The 18,214-nt window shown below is 37.3% G+C and overlaps 1 long non-coding RNA gene and 1 other non-coding gene across 2 annotated transcripts in view; both read right to left on the reverse strand.

Moving 5' to 3' along the window:
* The window catches only part of LOC116575291, a 322,876-nt gene that overhangs the window by 39,460 nt on the left and 265,202 nt on the right, over positions 1–18,214 (reverse strand). The window lies entirely within an intron of this gene.
* LOC116575594 lies at positions 11,702–11,805 on the reverse strand. Its single transcript, XR_004279856.1, has one exon. It is a non-coding gene; the product is annotated as a U6 spliceosomal RNA (small nuclear RNA).

Raw genomic sequence — 18,214 nt, forward strand, 5'->3', positions numbered from 1 at the left:
CACAAATTTATCTTAGAGTTTTTGAGATCAGAAGTCCAAAATTGTGCTTTATGGGATTAAAATCAAGATGTCAGCAAGACTACCTTCCTTTTGGAGGCTCCAGCAGGGAGTCCATTTTTTGCTCTTCCCTGCCTCTAAAGGCTGTTTGCACTCCCTGGCTCATGACCCCCTTCCAGTAATGACATCACTCTCTGAGTCCATCCTCCTATCATCTCCTTCTCTGACTCCAAGCCTACTGCCCCCTTTTTTATAAGGACTCTTGTGATTGCATTTGCCCACCCAAGTACCCAGAATAACTTCTCCACTTTAAGGTCTTTAACTTCATCAGATCTGCAAAGTCCTTTTTACCACGTAAGGTAACATTCACAGATCCAGGATTATTAGCCCACAAACATCTTTGGGGGGCCATTAAAATGTCTAAATAATTACAAAGATTTTAGAAACATTAAGGGTGAATAAGTTTCTTTGTACTTCTTACAGAACCAAATAGATTATATTGTGTTGGTATAATATTAAACAGTAAACAAATGGAACACCAGAAAAATATTTAGTGGTAAAGAAATGGACTAGAAGAGATAAAAATGAACTAGACCCTATTTTATAGAGCAATTAACTAAAGTATAAAGAAAATAAAGCATAAAGAAAATATAAAAATTAAAATGGGTTCAATAACTTGAGGACTGATTAGGGACATTCATTTTTTTTCTCTTACAAATAATACTATCCAGAGAGATGTGATAGTATCAGATGAGAGATATCTATTCTTTTATGAAAGAAAGAATCAATATAGAAGAATGACAACTGATTTACCAGATGTGTTGGATATCTTCCCTTTGCCCTTGCAGATCTACTTTCTGTCTTTTCCCACTCTGATCTCTGTCCCAGAAATCTGATCTCCATGGACTACATTGAAGGCTGTCCTTGCTCCCTGACTTCTGGTTGAGCTAATACAATAGGGAGCCCCAGAAAGACATTTTTAGAGTTAAGGAATCTATTCTTCTCTCTGAGGTTGCTGGAGATTAATTCATCCCTGTGTCAAAGGCAACTGTCCCTAAAACCCTCTCTCCTATTGGTTCCTCCTCATTACTCTCTTCCTCCATTCTGTGGGGTCTCCCCTGTTTGTTGTGGCTCCCTACACTCTGCTCACTGCTTTGTTAATTTTATTAAAGCTTCTTCAGATCATCTTATTTTGTAAAAATCCATCTGTTTCTTGCTGGGGCTCTCACTGATGCAGTACACCAGAGGGGACCATGCAACCAAAAGCATATGTAAAGAAAATGGTGTGAAAGAAGAGGTGATACGTGGTAAAGAGTGCAGGAAGGGCTTACATCTTGGAAACAGAAGATAAAATGGAAAGGAGAAACACTGAATGTGAGCAGAAACAGGGGTGTCAGGCAAAAGTTCACACCCAAGAAAAGTCAAGCCTATTCCTCATGTCCCCAAACAGGATTCCAGCAGGCAGTCTACTAGTTTCCATTCAGCAGAGATTTGCATATAAGGAAATACGAAGCAAAATTTTTTAAAAAATTCCTGATACTTAAGTACCCATAAGATTTATTTCACATGTACCTGTTCTAGGTAAGGTATTCTAGGATGTGCTTCAGCAAAATGAGGGAAGAGGAAATAAAAAAATAACAAAGAGGACAGGGGATCTGTATAAGAGTGAGAAGAGTAAAAAGATGTCCCAAGATGACATCTGTATCACTATCTCATAAAGAGTCTGGTTCATAGGAGAGCAAAAGAATGGAAATCTTCAAGAAATGAAAGATAGTTGTTTACGAGCTCTTTTAGCCTTACCTGGAAGCTTCCTTTTTGTTTCTATTTTAAAATAAATAAGAATAGACCACTATATGTTAAGATATTGATTTGTCATGATGGTGACAAATTATTTTCCCAATGTGTTGTGGACATTAATGCTTTCATTATTATCTTGTGGTGTAGAAGTTTGAAGTTTGTATTTAAACACTTGAAATACTTCTGTGATTTCTTCTATCACATTTCTACACAGAAATTTTTCTGCTATAAGGTCTAGCCATATATAGCCATATAATTTCTCTTTCTAAATTAGACTTCACCCTTCCATTTTATAGATATTATTTTGGTTTGTAATAGAAGGGGATGATTTTGTTGAGTAGTTTTTAAAAATAATCTCCATTACCAACCATTCCCCTTTTTTACTGGTATTATTTTTTATAAGATTACATAGTGGAATTAAACACATATATAATAAGTGCAGAAGTCATAAATGTTGCTTTTTCATACTATATGCACACTTAGAGTAGAAAATACATCATGATCAATAGCCCCAAACCCCCTGTCATGCTTCTTCCCTGCCACCATTGCCCTGATATCCACAAACACAACTATTATATTGAATTCTAACATTATACATTAGTTTTGCCCATTTTTGAGCTTTATATAAATGAAATAAGAAAACATCACAAATTATGTCTAGATTTGTTTACTCAACACTCTATGCATTCTTTGATATCCAAACATTTGGGTATTTTCTAGTTATCTTTTTGTTGTTGCTTTTGAGCTTAATTCCTTAAAATACTGAAAATCTTTCCAAAAAAAGGAACACTATTATTAAAATTCTTCCTTTCCTATCTGACAAGCAGCACAGTTGCTGAGTTGAGGGTAACTCTTTCTTCAGCACGATGTTTGGCCACCGTGCGGTGTTAGGCATTAGGAGAGAAGAGCATTGTCTTTGTACGTGCAATGGCGACTATCTTTTCTGAATCTGGCCAGTGGAATCCATGGTGTTCTAAGGTATACTCTAAAGACAAACTCTGACTGGTAGAGAGGGGAAAGTAGTGGCAGCTTCTGTGAATCTGTGCTTCAATCCAGCATAACTCCTCCTTCAATAATGAAAACAGTCATAGGACATTTGCAACACCAGAAAGTGCTTGAGGTTCTGTGTGTGCCTGCCAAAGGCAGAATCAATGAAGTATATAAGTTTAAAGCCCGATTAGCTTTGTCATTTTTAATGCACCCTTGAATATATGGTAAGATATTTCATTACTCCAGATAACTTGTGATTCTTCTCATGAAATTCTCATAAGCTCTAAATAATATAATTTGAATAGATTCATAAAAAGTCATCCCTTAAAAGTGAGTGCCAGTTTTGGAAATAGATCTGAAGTGCCTCATATAAAGAGAGGTGAATGGTATGGATAATACATTTGACACCAAAAATAATATGAAATTACAAACTCAGGAGGCAGGGTTGTGTCGATGATAACTGTCTTAGTCCATCAGGTTGCCACCACTAAAAATGTCATAGATTGTGTGACTCAAACAACAGATGTTTATTTCTCACAGTTCTGGAAGCTGGGAAATCCTTGATCAAAGCACCAGCTGACTTGATTCCTGGCCAGAGCCCTCTTCCCAGTATGCAAATAGACTCTTTGCTCTGTCCTCACAGGGCAGACAGAGAAATTATCTCTCTCATGGCTCTTCTTATAAGGGCACTAATTCCAAAAATGAAGCCATCCTCATGACCAATTTGCCTCCTATAAGGCCCACCTCCCAATGCCATCACATTGGGTATTAGGGTTTCAACACATGAATACTGGGAGGACATAAACATTTACTCCATAGCAATGACTGGCTCTGAAGGCAGTTGACAGAACAAGAGCTCAGCTATCTTTAGAGAAATGATATGACACTCTGCCCAAATCTGGTCTTATTCTAGTTTTCATCATCTTAATAAATGGCATACTGTATTTGGCAACAAGTCATAAATTACAATTTTTATTAAAAATGTCTGTGTTTGGCTACCAGTATATTTTCAAGCTTCCTAACATATGTCCTCCATGACGAATGAGATCTAATGTCTTATGTTCCCAGTTGTCATATAATAAGAACTAATAACTCTTCACTGAGTAGAAAAGTAAATGAGGTGTTTTTCGTCACATGAATGCCCAGTGTTTATATATATATATATATATATATATATATTTTTTTTTTTTTTTTTTTTTTTTTTTTTTTCATTTGCTGTGGGTATCAGGGCAGCCTCAATCCACACAACATTCTGGTCCTGCTATTATGCCCTTTCCCAGAAGCTTCTCTCAACTGTGTTTCTGCTTTGGATCTGTCATATGGACTGAATAGCTACTTCTATGAAAGTTTCAGGGAGCTTTCACCTGATACCAATGTTGAAATATGAAACATCTAATGAAATGAAGAGTTTCAGCACTCAGACACAGAACAACTATTCTTTTTTTTTTTAAAGATTTTATTTACTTATTTGACAACAGAGATCACAAGTAGGCAGAGAGGCAGGCAGAGAGAGAGAGGAGAAAGCAGGCTCCCTGCTGAGCAGAGAGCCCAATGTGGGGCTTGATCCCAGGACCCTGGGATCATGACCTGAGCCGAAGACAGAGGCTTTAACCCACTGTGACATCCAGGCACTCCCAGAACAACTATTCTGGTTATCTATTAACATTTAACAACCAACCACAGAGCTCTGTGGCTTAATACAGCAACTTAGCATTATCTTTCATGATGCTGGAGGTTTAGACACTGAGCTGTGTAATCCTCATTTGGTATTTTTCATACATTTACAGTGAGGTTGTAGATGGGGCTGGAGTCATATGGAGGCTTCTTCACACACATGTCTGGAGTCTGAGCCAGCGTGGCTAGCACAGCTGGGGCTTGGTGCCGCATCTCTATATATAGCCTGTCCACATTTCTAGTACAATGGTCTCAGGGCTCCAAGAAAGAATGTTCCAAGGAAGTGGAAGCTGCCAATATTTATGGAGTTGGCCTGGAAGTTGGCCTAGTGCCATGTTTACAATATCCTACTGGTCGCTGCAGTCACAGATCTCACCCAGATTCAGAGTGGGAGGAGTGAGGAGTTTCATTAAAATTGAATTTTCATTGGTTCCATCAAAAAAACAATGACAATGGTTACTCATCATGTGGAGTGTGGCGCACGTGTTGGGAAAAGGGCAGAGGCTGACAGTTCCTGATGAGGTTAAGTATTTGTGTTTCAATTTTAAAATAACACCTAAGAAATCAGTGTTTCAGTAGACAAATTCTCAAAATCTGAAGGAAATATATTCAAACCTTTGAATTATAAACACAATAGACATTTAAATAAGTCTATACATAAGGCTTAATTCAAAATCTGACTTCTGGAATCTGTTTGCTTTTAACAAGTTAATTTAAGGTTAATTTAACAAGGTTAATTTTTCAGAAATCCAAACTTGGCTGATAGATGGTAGAAGAAATAAAATATAGTGCTTAATTTGACCAGGGTCACTTATCAAATAATCCCAAACAACAACAACAACAAAACCCTATATTCTTGAGTTATATTTCAACCAATATAAGGAAACTTTCTACAGTCACAACCAAACAGACATTGTATATATGGGAAGACTTAGAAATGGCTAAAATGCTGACCCATAGCAGTCAATCTCTCCAGTAGACACAAAAATGTGAAATTATGAAATAAGATATGGTAGAAGAGATCTTTTGATCATTGGCAGTGGTTGAAACATTTTGTTGGTTGGCAATTAATTATAGCAGGGAAGTTCCAACCTCCTCACTGCCAAGCAGCTCATGTAATCTAAGAATCAACTTGGCACCTGTGAGCTAAACTTACTGTTGAGAAGGAGATGGCTTGCAATAAACCTTGACATCAGACCTGGAAGATCTCCCCACTGTCAGCCCTCTAGTCCACATTTCTCTGTGTGTCAAAATTATTTGGAGATCCTGGTGAAATATAGACTCTTATTTAGTGGATCTGGGTTAAGTGCAGAGATGTTGCATTTCTAACAAGCTCCCAGTTGCTGCTGATGTGGCCAGTCTATGGACCATCTTTTGAGTAGCAGGACTCATGCCAACATATCATTTTAGTGAATGGTTATAACTATAAGTAAACTTGAGATGAAATTTTTTTGTGATTCAAAAGTCCTACGAAGTGAGACAGCAAGTCTCAGTATGGAAATTAAATAAATTACATATGAAGTTCAAGAATTCTAAAGCAGATAGAGACCTTACAAATTGTTTAATAAATTAACTGAAAATAAGGAAGATGACCCAGCCAATGAGTACCAAGTAATAGGTTTGCAATGTATTTGTGTTCTAGACTGTCTCTGGTTAACCAAGATGGCTACATACCTCAAGAAGGGATTATCAAATTGTATGAGAAGATCAAAGGACTGATGACATCCATGACAGGTTTCCACAGAGCTCATCATAAATGTAGGGACAAAAATGTAGAATCACTACAATGATAGGTTTATAACATTCTGGCATATTCCATTCTGATTACAAAGAGCTTGCTTGTGTCATTACTATGATAAAGATCTCACTTAAGAAAAGAGTATCACATACCTACTGTTACTTGTTTTGGCAAGCCACCCATACAGCTATTAGAGAAGAAAATTTAGCATAAGATAACAAGTCTCCACCCATGCACATCTGTCAGATTCTTTCTCATACACACCCTTTCTGGTGGGTTGACTATAACATAGCCTCAAGCTCTATCACTCTGCTCTTAATTAGGTGGGAAAATTGACTAACATATAAGAGAAATTGTAAGATTTAATATTATGTTGTGTGCGTGTGTGTGCTTACATACCTATCTATGTATTTATTTGTATCTTTCTAAATTCCTATCTATGGATAAACAAGACCTTTTTTAAAGAAGGCTCTGGAATTTTTTATTTTGATCACATAAGCCAAAAGAAGTGAGTGGGAGAATTTCAGCACCAACTTAGGGAAAAGGGATTGTTTTCAAAGGAATTTCATAGAATTGGTTGTTTGGTTGAGTCTGTTTTTCCCAAAAAGGGCCTGGGGAAATAAAGTCCTAGCAACTCAAGTCTCTCCAGAATGATCCTCCGCTTTAGTCACCTGAAAAGGATCTGGTAGTAGGACTGTGATTTCAAAATGCAGAAAAGGGGATTTGCTTCTAGATACTTCCTCTCTTACTACTAATGCTAACCTTTCATGTCACATTAAGAAACAAATTCCAAATGCCAACATTCCTGTTGATTGTTGATTTATTTTCCTTCAAACATTCAGTTTCACTTCGTATTTCTGAATTTATTGAGGAGTATAATGTGCCCACTACCTGTACTGGCTACCATGGAATAAGAGTAACTAAGACATGCTCTTGGCCTAGGTTCTCTAAAAGCAAAGCTCAGGGCAAGGATAAAAGCACAGACACACACTTGGGGGCCAGGTGCAAGTTCAACCAACAGGCATTTAAAAAAATAGATGTGAAGCAAGAAAAGCTGAGAATTCATTGAGTTACTCTGCTGGTCACTTTCTCAGTCAGTCTCAAAGAGAAATCATTGGGTGCTGTGAGGATGGTTTTCTAGCACATATCCCTTTCTCTGGAGAGCTCCATAGAGAACCACATCTCAGAGTAGTTCATAGAAAGGGGAGGAGGATGAAGGTATCAGCCTGATCCCTCCCATCTCCTGCTTCTGCTGGTCAGGGTTTATCTCTGGAAGTCTGATCAGACCCCCAGTTCACATCATCTGTTTCCCTATGACCACTCAGTAAGGCAGATTCCATGTTCCCTTTTCATCCAGATCTGAAGAAGAAGGGCATGTGGCATGAATAGAGTTCAGCCTGAGGCTTCAAATCAGACTCCAAGCAGGTGATTCAGGAATCTCAGTTAGGGTGCTGGAATGAGTGGTATCAATATGATCTGGGAGGCAGGTGATATTTTGGAAAAATGAAGCAGTCAAAAATATCTGAAGTAGAGCAAAAGGTTTCTGCGTAACAGTCAGCTCGTCACTGCATCATGTCTTACGTCTTTCAGAATATCTGGCTTCTCTCCTACATAATGAGGCATCCTTTTTTTTTTTTTTTCTTTCCTGAGAAAATGAAAGCACTTTCACTCCTTTCTAAAAATGATAATTACAGGCACAGTCAGATATAGAGGCTCTCTCAATATGTTAGTTAGGTAGATGTCATGTCTAGGAAGTCTAAGGTGACAAGGTGTCTAAGGTGTTTGCTAGTTATCTATAGGGATAAATCAATCTAGGAATCAAGATGTGGTTTAAGAGATTGTCTGGAATCCAGTGACAGAAGGCTGTATGAACACTGTGGCAATTAAATGACACTGAAGCCCTATGAACTTCACATTGTTCATTCTCATGTAAAATGGGGATACATGAGCAATTGGCCATGTGGTAGGGTTCACACTGACCATGAAGTAGAAGTGTTTGAATACTTAAAGTCATGACAGATATTCAAGAGACTACTAACATAGTTACTAAATCAGCTGTGCTGGGTTTTCCTCTCACTGACTCTCAGCTGTCTCAGTGTCTGAGAAAAACCCCTGACTTGTTCTATGAGGGCATTGCTTGGGAAAAGTGGGATTAATGGGATGTTATTGCTTACGTTCAAAATTTCCATACTATGGAGGCCCTATCACTTCAACTACATAGGTGTCTTACTCTCCTGAATGGGGAAGTCATTTGTGCCATCTCGGTTCTGGATGAAGGTAGAATTCTCAAATGTGAAACTGGCTCTAACATGCTATGCTATGCAGTAGGCCACAGGCAGGAAAATAGGGAAATGCTGAGGTATTTAAATGTTCTGGAAAGTATCTCTTGTCCTGAGGAATTAGCCTCTGCCATGTGGAAGATGACAAGGACTTACAAGGCAGCGATAGATCCAGATTAAAGATGACATGACAGAAATTCAAGTTAAGGTAATTATATTTATAGCACTGTTTGGCTTGTCTTGACTACAGTTATCTTCTCTTCCAATGCTGTCCTAACAAAAATAAGGAATTTCAGTTACAAAAATTGGTCCACAAAGATAGAAGATAAACTATACTGGGATAGATAAATTATAGAGATATACACATCTTTCCTGCTTCTCTCCACTGCTGATCTCTTCAATATGGGGTAAAGTTTACTCTACTAAGGGGGTAAGTAGCTCTCAGTGTAGTATCTGGAAGATAGTGGGAATCAGAAGCCCAGTGGAAGTTCTTTCTTTTTCCTTCTAAATAGAAAGACACGCCTTAGAACACCAACACTAGACTTTTACAAGAATTTTTCTCAAAAAGGCAGTAAAGATATTTGTTTGGGGCCCTAGCCATTGATGAAAACATAATTACCTCACCAGATAAACCATTGTATACTTGCCAGGAAGTCATATAAAAGATGGCAGTCAAAGAGTAATGAAAGATGAGTCTTATGTTTTCTTCTATGTATAGCAGAGTTGGACAGATATCTGTTGATGGAGGTCCAGAGGTTGGGAAGTTCTGGTCAGGGCAGCCTGATGTAAAATTGTGAAATCATGATTCCACTTCATATGCAATTTCCACTTATGCAATTTCATCCAAAGTTCAGCACAGCCTGCCATTACTCCCATTTTTCAGATGAATGAACCGAGACTCAGGATGGGCAACTGACTTACCAAAGTCATATAAACTCTTACAGATAGAACCAGAACAAGCATCTAAGCCTTCTGAATCAAATGTGTAATAGATATTTTTGTAATAGTAACTGGGTGAAAAACAGGAGACAAGATGAAAATCTTGGACAGCAACTTAATATATACATCTTGCTAATATATCTTCAGAAGCTCACAAGGGGCACACATCCCAAGCACTCTTTCCCCATTAACTAGGAACTATGTAACATATGTAAAGAAAATAAAAGAGTACAAAAGATTTACAATAGAAGTCTAAGCACTGGCATCATACCTAGTAGAAAACCTCCCCTATGGTAGATTAGAGATACTAGTTCATCACATTGTCCTCTGGTCCTATCCCCCATTCATAAGGGAGGAAGGGAGAGAATTGGGAAAGTAGGCTGCCTTCAGATTCCCTTTTCACTTGTACACTGCACACTGTACAAGTTTGTACTGCATGAGTTGTGAGGGATTAGGGTGGGGAGGTGAGAAAGGGATTATGTCCATGTTCTGCCACAGCAAGTTCTGTTGTTGTCTGCCTTCTGTTGGGTCTTTGTTAAAATCTAAGCTGTGCTGATGTGTTGACATATCGGATGCCCAGGAAGCTTTTCCGAACACCTAGATGAGGAGATTGAAAGCATAGCAGAGGAACAAGAATCTGTTCATGAATTAGGTTTGATCCAGTGCCTGGCCATGGCAGTATTTCACAGGAAACACCTTGATGTCATGCAGAAGAAGCGTTAAGAGCCCTTGGCTCTGGCTCAAACCCAACAGCAAGGAATACAAATGTTCTGTGAATAGTTGGAGTAGATAATATCTTTCCAGTAGGAAAAAAGAAGAAAAAATTCAAAACACTTTGTAGATCTAGCACCCGCAGAGACTCAGAAAACCATGTGCTGTTGACCAGACAATTCCAAAAGAGACCCTCACTCTGGCAGGGACTAAAGTCGGGGGTATCTTGTTCCTCCCATGCAAGTTCCTAACATGTTTCTGGGGAATGAGTTCATCAAGTATACTTATCTTGTTGAGTTGGGGCTAACTAAATGGCATGTTTAATTTGGTTTTAAAGAAAATCATACTTGAAACCTAGCTTTAAAAATATGGAAAGTAATAGTTGTAAAAAGCTACCAACTAGTTTTTCAAGTAAGGAATTAGGTGCTCAGAGGTATCAAAGACTATTCCAAAGGTCTAGACCATTAGCAACAGAGCTAATGATAGCAGAAGTTTTATGCGTAGACTGTTTATTATGCACCACACATGGCGAAGTGATTCACACAGTGTTCTCTTAAAATTTCATCAGAATCCATTTACTTCTACAAATAAATAATATAAGAATTGGAAAAGTAAAATGATTTGCCTAAATGAATTTCAACCCTAAGATAGGATATGAGCCCACCACACTTGGCTCAGCCTATGCTCTAGTTAGTTAGAATTCCAGAGTGTTTAATTTGCTCACTAATCCAAGGTGGCAGAGTTGGAGAGCTATGGTCTCTTGAACAACTGGTCATGGGGTAATACACGATGTAGCCTACCTGTCTGTAGTATTCTCTCTCTTTCCTTCTCTCACATTCTTTCTTTCTCTCATATTCTCCCCTCCCCCCACCCTTGCAGTCATCCTCAAGCCAGCTTGCCTGGATAATGATTAAGTTAAAAATCAAAAAAGGCACATTCCAGGTAGTAATTATATATTTTCAAACTGCTTCAGTATTTCATTTCATTTGGAACTCTTCTAATTTTTTTAAATATAATCTAAGATTATTAAGCACCATAAAGTATCTTCCATTTTAGACTCCTTCATTATGCTTGCTTCTGGATCATTCTCTGAAAGCATAGCCTGTATTGCATAAACTCCTCTTCTAAAGAAGACTTCCATGCTTTCCCCTTCCCTCTGATTTAGTTTGTTACTGTAAGCTGGGGTTTTAGGACTCTCCATTATATATACTCATCTGCCTTCTCATCCTAAGCTCCTAGTGTCCTGAGAAAGGAGCATGTACCAGGCTCTCTGAACTTTACTTTTCAGGTTTGTATACCTCTGATCCCCAAGCCTTGGATTATTCTCTTTCCTTTCAATATAGTAATAAACACTTCTTTCCCTACCTCTTCTAACACCAGTGGAAGCCCCAAACTTCTCTCAAATGACATCACATATACCATTTCCCCCAAAACGGGATTTGCCTTCTTCCTTCTATAAATTCCCATAGCATTTTTTTTTTTGGTTAATTACCATAAGCCAGGTTCCCCAGAAGCAGACACTAGAGATTTGCATGAAGGCATTTTTTTTCTTTCATAATTAAGATTTTATTGGTTGGAAAATGGGGGATGCTTCATGAGTTCACATGCCAGCCTTATGTAGGGGCCACACTGATCTTCTCCATATAGTTCCAATTTTGGCATATGTGCTGCCCAAGGCATTTTGTTGGGGAAGCAAGGTTGTGCAAAGAAGTGCCAATCTATCTCTCAGGACACAGCCAACCCCTTGGGGAGCTCTGGAGCTGTGAGCAAGGGTCACGGCCTTTACCTCCCTCTGTCCAAGGGTAAGGACCTTGGGCAAGGAACATATAGGAATACCAATCTATGAACTGTCAGCTTTCCATACTACTGGGGAATGAAGACTTCCATCTAAAAAGGACAGAAGGCAGGGATAGAAATGTGAGTGATACACCACAGTAACCACTTCATCATTCTAGAAGGAACCTGGTGTCCTTTGCTTTGTAGGTCATGACCGGAAACTAAAATAAATATTTCCTAAGTATTTTCTGAATTCCTTGTAGCTGTTAGTGCTATGCCCAAGATATGCTGGCCAAATAATTTGCTGAGATAATTTATGTTGTGCTCTCTAACAGAATTTTCACTTTAAAGGTATATTAATGAGGTATGTCAGACACATTCCATCTCCATTTTCTAGAGAAAATGGATCATTGGAGTTGGTCAATAGCACAATTCATTTAAGAGTTTTGTTTTTTAAGGTTTTATTTATTTATTTTTGAGAGAGAGTGGGAGAAAGAGAGAGAGAGATGCACAGAGGGAGAGGGAGAAGCAGACTCCCCACTAAGCAGAAAGTACGAAGCAGGGCTTGATCCCAGGACCTTGAGATCATGATCTGAGTCAAAAGCAGACACTTAACCCACTGAGCCATGCAGGTGCCCCCATTTAAAAGTTTCACTGAGAAAACCTAGGTCTCAGGACTCTCAGGCTGATTGTCTTTGGGAAAAAAAAAAATGTACTCAATTAACCAAATACAAATAGTAGCTCAAAAAAGGGCTACAGTTGGGTCAAGAGTTAATAACCTTGCTCCCTAAACCCCTTTTCAAAAATTCCTGCTTCTGGACCTCCCTGAGGTGCCTCAACTTGATAAGTTATTAGACTTCCTTTTGGCACATTTTCATGTGCAAAGAGCCAGAGCTTTCAACTGAGATTTAAAACAACTTTGGCTCATTGCCCAGGGCTCATACTGTGGAAAGAGCAGAAAGCATCCTCCAAGAATCTTTAAAACAGTCACTGTGAGGCAGATGACCTGAAGTGCAATCCCCTGAAATCATTTTTCAGGAGATGTGCCACAGTCATAAAAACAGGTGAAGTCATAAAAAAGCCCTGTTTAAGATAACAATGTCCCCTTCCCATTCCCATCCTTGTTCCTAGTCCCATCCCCATAAGTACTCTATTACCCTCACCCACCCCAAAACATGGCTTTAGCAGAGAAAATCCCCTATAATGTAGCCTATTTCTAGGAAAACATCAATCCCAGCCATATGCATGAATCTGTTTCTGTTGCATGGATATGATCTGGTACTCAGCAGGATTTCTTGTTTACTGCCACTGCTAAGAACTCCAGAAGATTGAGGCAAGAGCAGGCCTGCTTCAAGTACCTAAAAAATCAAGATCTGGGCATATCACCTTGGCTAGTTACCTCCTTTTCTTTGGATTCTTGACATATGGAAAGAGATCTGTATATAGAGATCACAAGTAAGTACTTGTGCCTGGCTATATACATTGAATTGTTAGAGCAGCATTAGTCTTCCACGCAATGTCAAATCAATTGTCCTTCAATGTAGCTCTTTTGGTCATTACTCCTCAAGGGCCATCAAACATCCCTGTTCGTAATGCCAAATCCTGAGCCTAGATCTACTAGCCCTCCACAATGTCCAACTCAGTTGCCATCGCTTCTTTGAAGATACTGGTGCCCCACTGCTTAGCCCAAAGTGTGGCTCACATCATTTTCTGCCTTTTATTATTTGTATTCACATCTCCTCCTGTCTCTATTAATTAGTAAGTTAGGACAAGGGCAAAAGCCAGATGTCAACCATTTTTCTCTTCCAACCATAATTGCCACAATACACTGGGATAAAGTCAATGTTCAACAAAGAATTGAAAAAGCAGTAGGTGTGTCTTCCAATGGTCACTGCAGTATATATAAAACAAATTTGGGAAATACTTCAAACATTTCTGTTACCTTTTTATTAAAGTTTACCATATGTAATATGGAAATAACTACTAAGTATATATGTTGAAAATTTGTCAAAACTGATTAAAGGCATGTAATCATCTCTAAGAATATAGAGACAACCACATCCCTTGCCTCACAGTCAACTCCTAAAATGAATCACTATAATATCTACCATCTTAAACCACTTTTCATCTCTTTATATGAATGGAATAGTGTGGTGTGAATTCCTGTGCATCTATTTTTTATTTTATTTGGGTTTTTTTGCTCATTGTTCTGATCATAGATTTATTCACTTGATTGTTCCATAGCCCTCATTCATTTATTTCACTGTTAATTGATATCCCATTGTATGAATTTGTAGCAATTCATTGATGATAATGGACATTTGGGCTCTTCCTAGTTTTTGGAAATTATGAATAAAGTTCCCTGAACATTTGTGTATGTGTCTTTTGGTGCAGTGTGCATGTATTCTGTTACATATTTAGCAAGAATGAAAATAGCCAAGCCACTGTGTATGCATTCACTCAACTTTAGTTGCTATTACTGTACAGTTTTTAAAGCGGTTTTACCGATTTGAACTACCATCCACATTGTGTGAGAGATCCTATTGCTTTATTTCTTCACCTGCACTTGACATTGTCACATATTTAAAATGTTAGTCATTCAGGTGGGCAGATAGGGGTTAGTATGGTTTAATTTGCATTTCCCTGATGATAAATAATAACAAGAACAACATATTTTCTAATGCTTTCTGGCCACCTGTGAAATAAGTCCTTTGACATGTTTAAATTGTATTGTTGTACTTGTCTTATTAATTTGTGATATTTTTAATATCCAGTTATTTTTTGGATACAGTTTCTTTGCCAGATCTATGATTACATCTCCACACTGCAGTTTGCGTGATAGCTCTCTTAATGGTATGTTTTGATTTAAAAAATTACCAATTTTCATCAAATCGAATGCATCAGTCTTTTACTTTATGGTTAGTGATTGTGCACGTGTGCATTAGTGTGTTCTTGTTTAAGAAATCTTTGCCTGCCTCTCTGCCTGCTTGTGATCTCTGTCTGTCAAATAAATAAATAGAATCTTAAAAAAAAAAAAAAGAAATCTTTGCCAAACTTAAGATTATGAAGGTTTCCCTTCATATTTTCTTTAGAAGTTTGTAACTTTACCTTTCAATTTTAGGACTCAGGTACATATGGGATAAATTTGGGTGCATGGTAGGAGGAAGGTGTCAAATTAATTTTTATAGAATATACAATTAATCTCAAGGCATTTATCTAAAAGATCACATTTTCCCCCATGGGTCTACCACAATATTTGCTATAAATCAATGACAATTTATGCTTGTGTCTAAAACTGGATATTCTATTAGGTTCCATTGGTCTATATTTCCATCTTTGTGCACAAATCATAATTTTTAATTACTGCTTTATTATCTTATTTTTAAATCTGTTAGTTCATGCCTCTCAACATGGTTCATCTTTTAGATTTTCTTTGATACTTTTAGTTGTTTAGAAATATAGTTACTTCTATATGTATTTTAGAATTTAGCTTGCTATTTTCCACAACAAATTGCCATATATGATTTATAATTAGAGTTTTATTGATTCTATACATCAGTTTAGGAAGAATTGACATCTTTAAAATATTAAATCTTCAAACATATAAATCTGGTATATATTTCCACTTATTAGGTCTTTAAAAAAATTTCTCCATAATACCTTACAATTTTTAGTGTAGAAGTATGAATGACTTGTTAAGTTTATTCTAAGACACTCAATGTTTTTGGTGCTATCATAAATGAAATGTTTTCTAATGTTCAATTTGACTTGTTTGTTACTAATTTAAATAATTGAATTTTACATATCACTTCACAACCAACAATGCTCTTTTAAGTTATTAGATTTTTTTATCTATAGAATTATTTTGCATGTTTAACATACACAATTACATTGTGCATGAATAATGACAGTTATATTTCTTTTTAATTCTTATACCTTTCATTTATTCTTCTTGCTCTGTTGTATATGAAATGTTATAAAAATACTAGTAGATGCTATATCACTGGATATCCATATCTCTTACCAGACTTCAGTGTGTATCTTTAATATTTGATAATCAAAAAAGATTTAGAGGTTTTTGTGGTAGCTATATTTTAACAGATAATTAAGGAAAATTCTATATCTATTTCATCATGTATTAATCATTGGTGATGAATTTTATTAAAGGATTTTTATGAATCTTTTGAGGTTTTCATATGGTTTTTATCTTTTATTCTGTTATATTATGATTTATTTTCAAATATTAACCCAGCATTTCATTCCTGAAATAAACTGAGTGTGATTATAACAAAGTATTATTTTTCTGTATTTCTGGATTCAATTTTCTAATATGTTCTTTAGATTTTCTTGTGTGCATGTTCATGAGAGATTTTGGCCTATACTTGCTTTATCTTTTTTGCATGGTTTTTGTCAAGTTTTGTGTTAAGGTCATACTGGACCCATAAAATAAATTTGCAATAGTTTCTTTTTCTGTTCTCTGGAAGAGTTTGTTTAAGATTGTTTTCTTTTCTTTAAATGTTTAGGAGAATTCACCAATGAAGACATTTGATCCTTTAGGTTTATTTGTGGAAATGTTTTCAATTAAGAATTCAGAAACTTTGTGCACATTTTCTATTTCTCCCTATGTTTGCTTCAAGTTCAGTTTTCATTTAAATGATCAAGTGTATTATGATGAAATTTTCTCAATATCTTCTTATTTTGTTAATCTGTGATATATGTAGTGACATGTTCTCTTTCATTTTAAAACTACATAAACTTATTTTTACCACAGTTTTGGGTTTACAACAAAATTGAGCAGAACGGATATGGAGTTCCAAATACCTCTTGTTGTCACATGAATATGACCTCTTCCACCAATGTCCTGTGCCAGAGAAGTACATTTATTACAGTCTGTGAATTTACACTGAACATCATTATTATTCAAAACATGTAAATTACATAAAAGGTCATCCTAGGTCATATACATTCTATGTGTTACCCCTGATCTATAATGACATGTATCTACCATTGTAGTATGATGCAGAAGAGCTTCCTCTGTGCTCTACTTATCGCTCCCTCCCGTAAAACTCTTGACAGCCATTAATCTGTTTGTTTTTTAATTTTTTATTTCAGTTCAATTTAGTTAACATATACTGTATTATTAGTTTCAGGGATAGAATTTAGTGACTGATCAGTTGCATATAACACCCAGTGCTCATTACATCAAGTGCCCTCCTTAATGCCCATCACCTGGTTACCCCATCCCCCCATAAAAACAGAGAGGAAGACAAACCATAAGAGATTCCATTATTTTAATTTATTTTTAAAAAGATTTTATTTATTTGTTAGAGAGAGAGACCACAAGCAGGGGGAGAGCAGGCAGAGGGAGAAGCAGGCTCCCTGCCGAGCAAGGAGCCCAATGTGGTACTCCATCCCAGGACTGCAGAATCACAACCTGAGCCAAAAGCAGAGTCTCAACCATCTGAGCCACCTAGGTACCCCAAGAGATTCTTTTTTTAAAAAAATTTTAAAATTTTTTATTAACATATAATGTATTATTAGCCCCAGGGGTACAAGTCTGTGATTCTCCAGGTTTACACACTTCACAGCACTCAACGTAGCACATACCCTCCCCAATGTCCTAACCCAACCACCCTCTCTCTAGCCCCCTCCACCCAGCAACCCTCAGTTTGATTTGTGAGATTAAGAGTCTCTTATGGTTTGTCTCCCTCCTGATCCCATTTTGTTTCATTTTTTCCTTCCCTACTCCTCAAACCCCCCATGTTGCCTCTCAATTTCCTCATATCAGTGAGATCATATGGTAATTGTCTTTCTCTGATCGACTTATTTTGCCTAGCATAATACCCTCTAGTTCCATCCATGTCATCACAAATGACAAGATTTCGTTTCTTTTGATGGCTGCATAGTATTCCACTGTGTGTGTGTGTGTGTGTGTGTGTGTGTGTGTGTGTGTGTGTGTGTGTATACACCACCTCTTCTTTATCCACTCATCTGTTGATGGACATCTAGGTTCTTTCCATAGTTTGGCTAATGTGGACATCGCTGCTATAAACATTTGGGTGCACGTGCCCCTTTGGATCACTACATTTGTATCTTTAGGGAAACCCAGTAGGTCGATTGCTGGGTCGTAGGGTAGCTCTATTTTCAACTTTTTGAGGAACCTCCTGCTGTTTTCCAGAGTGGTTGCACCAGCTTGCATTTCCACCAACAGTGTAGGAGGGTTCACCTTTCTCCACATCCTCACCAGCATCTATCATTTCCTGACTTGTTAATTTTAGCCATTCTGACTGGTGTGAGCTGGTATCTCATTGTG

The sequence above is a fragment of the Mustela erminea genome, chromosome 16 (genome assembly GCF_009829155.1).
Source record: "Mustela erminea isolate mMusErm1 chromosome 16, mMusErm1.Pri, whole genome shotgun sequence".
NCBI classification, from domain to species: domain Eukaryota; kingdom Metazoa; phylum Chordata; class Mammalia; order Carnivora; family Mustelidae; genus Mustela; species Mustela erminea.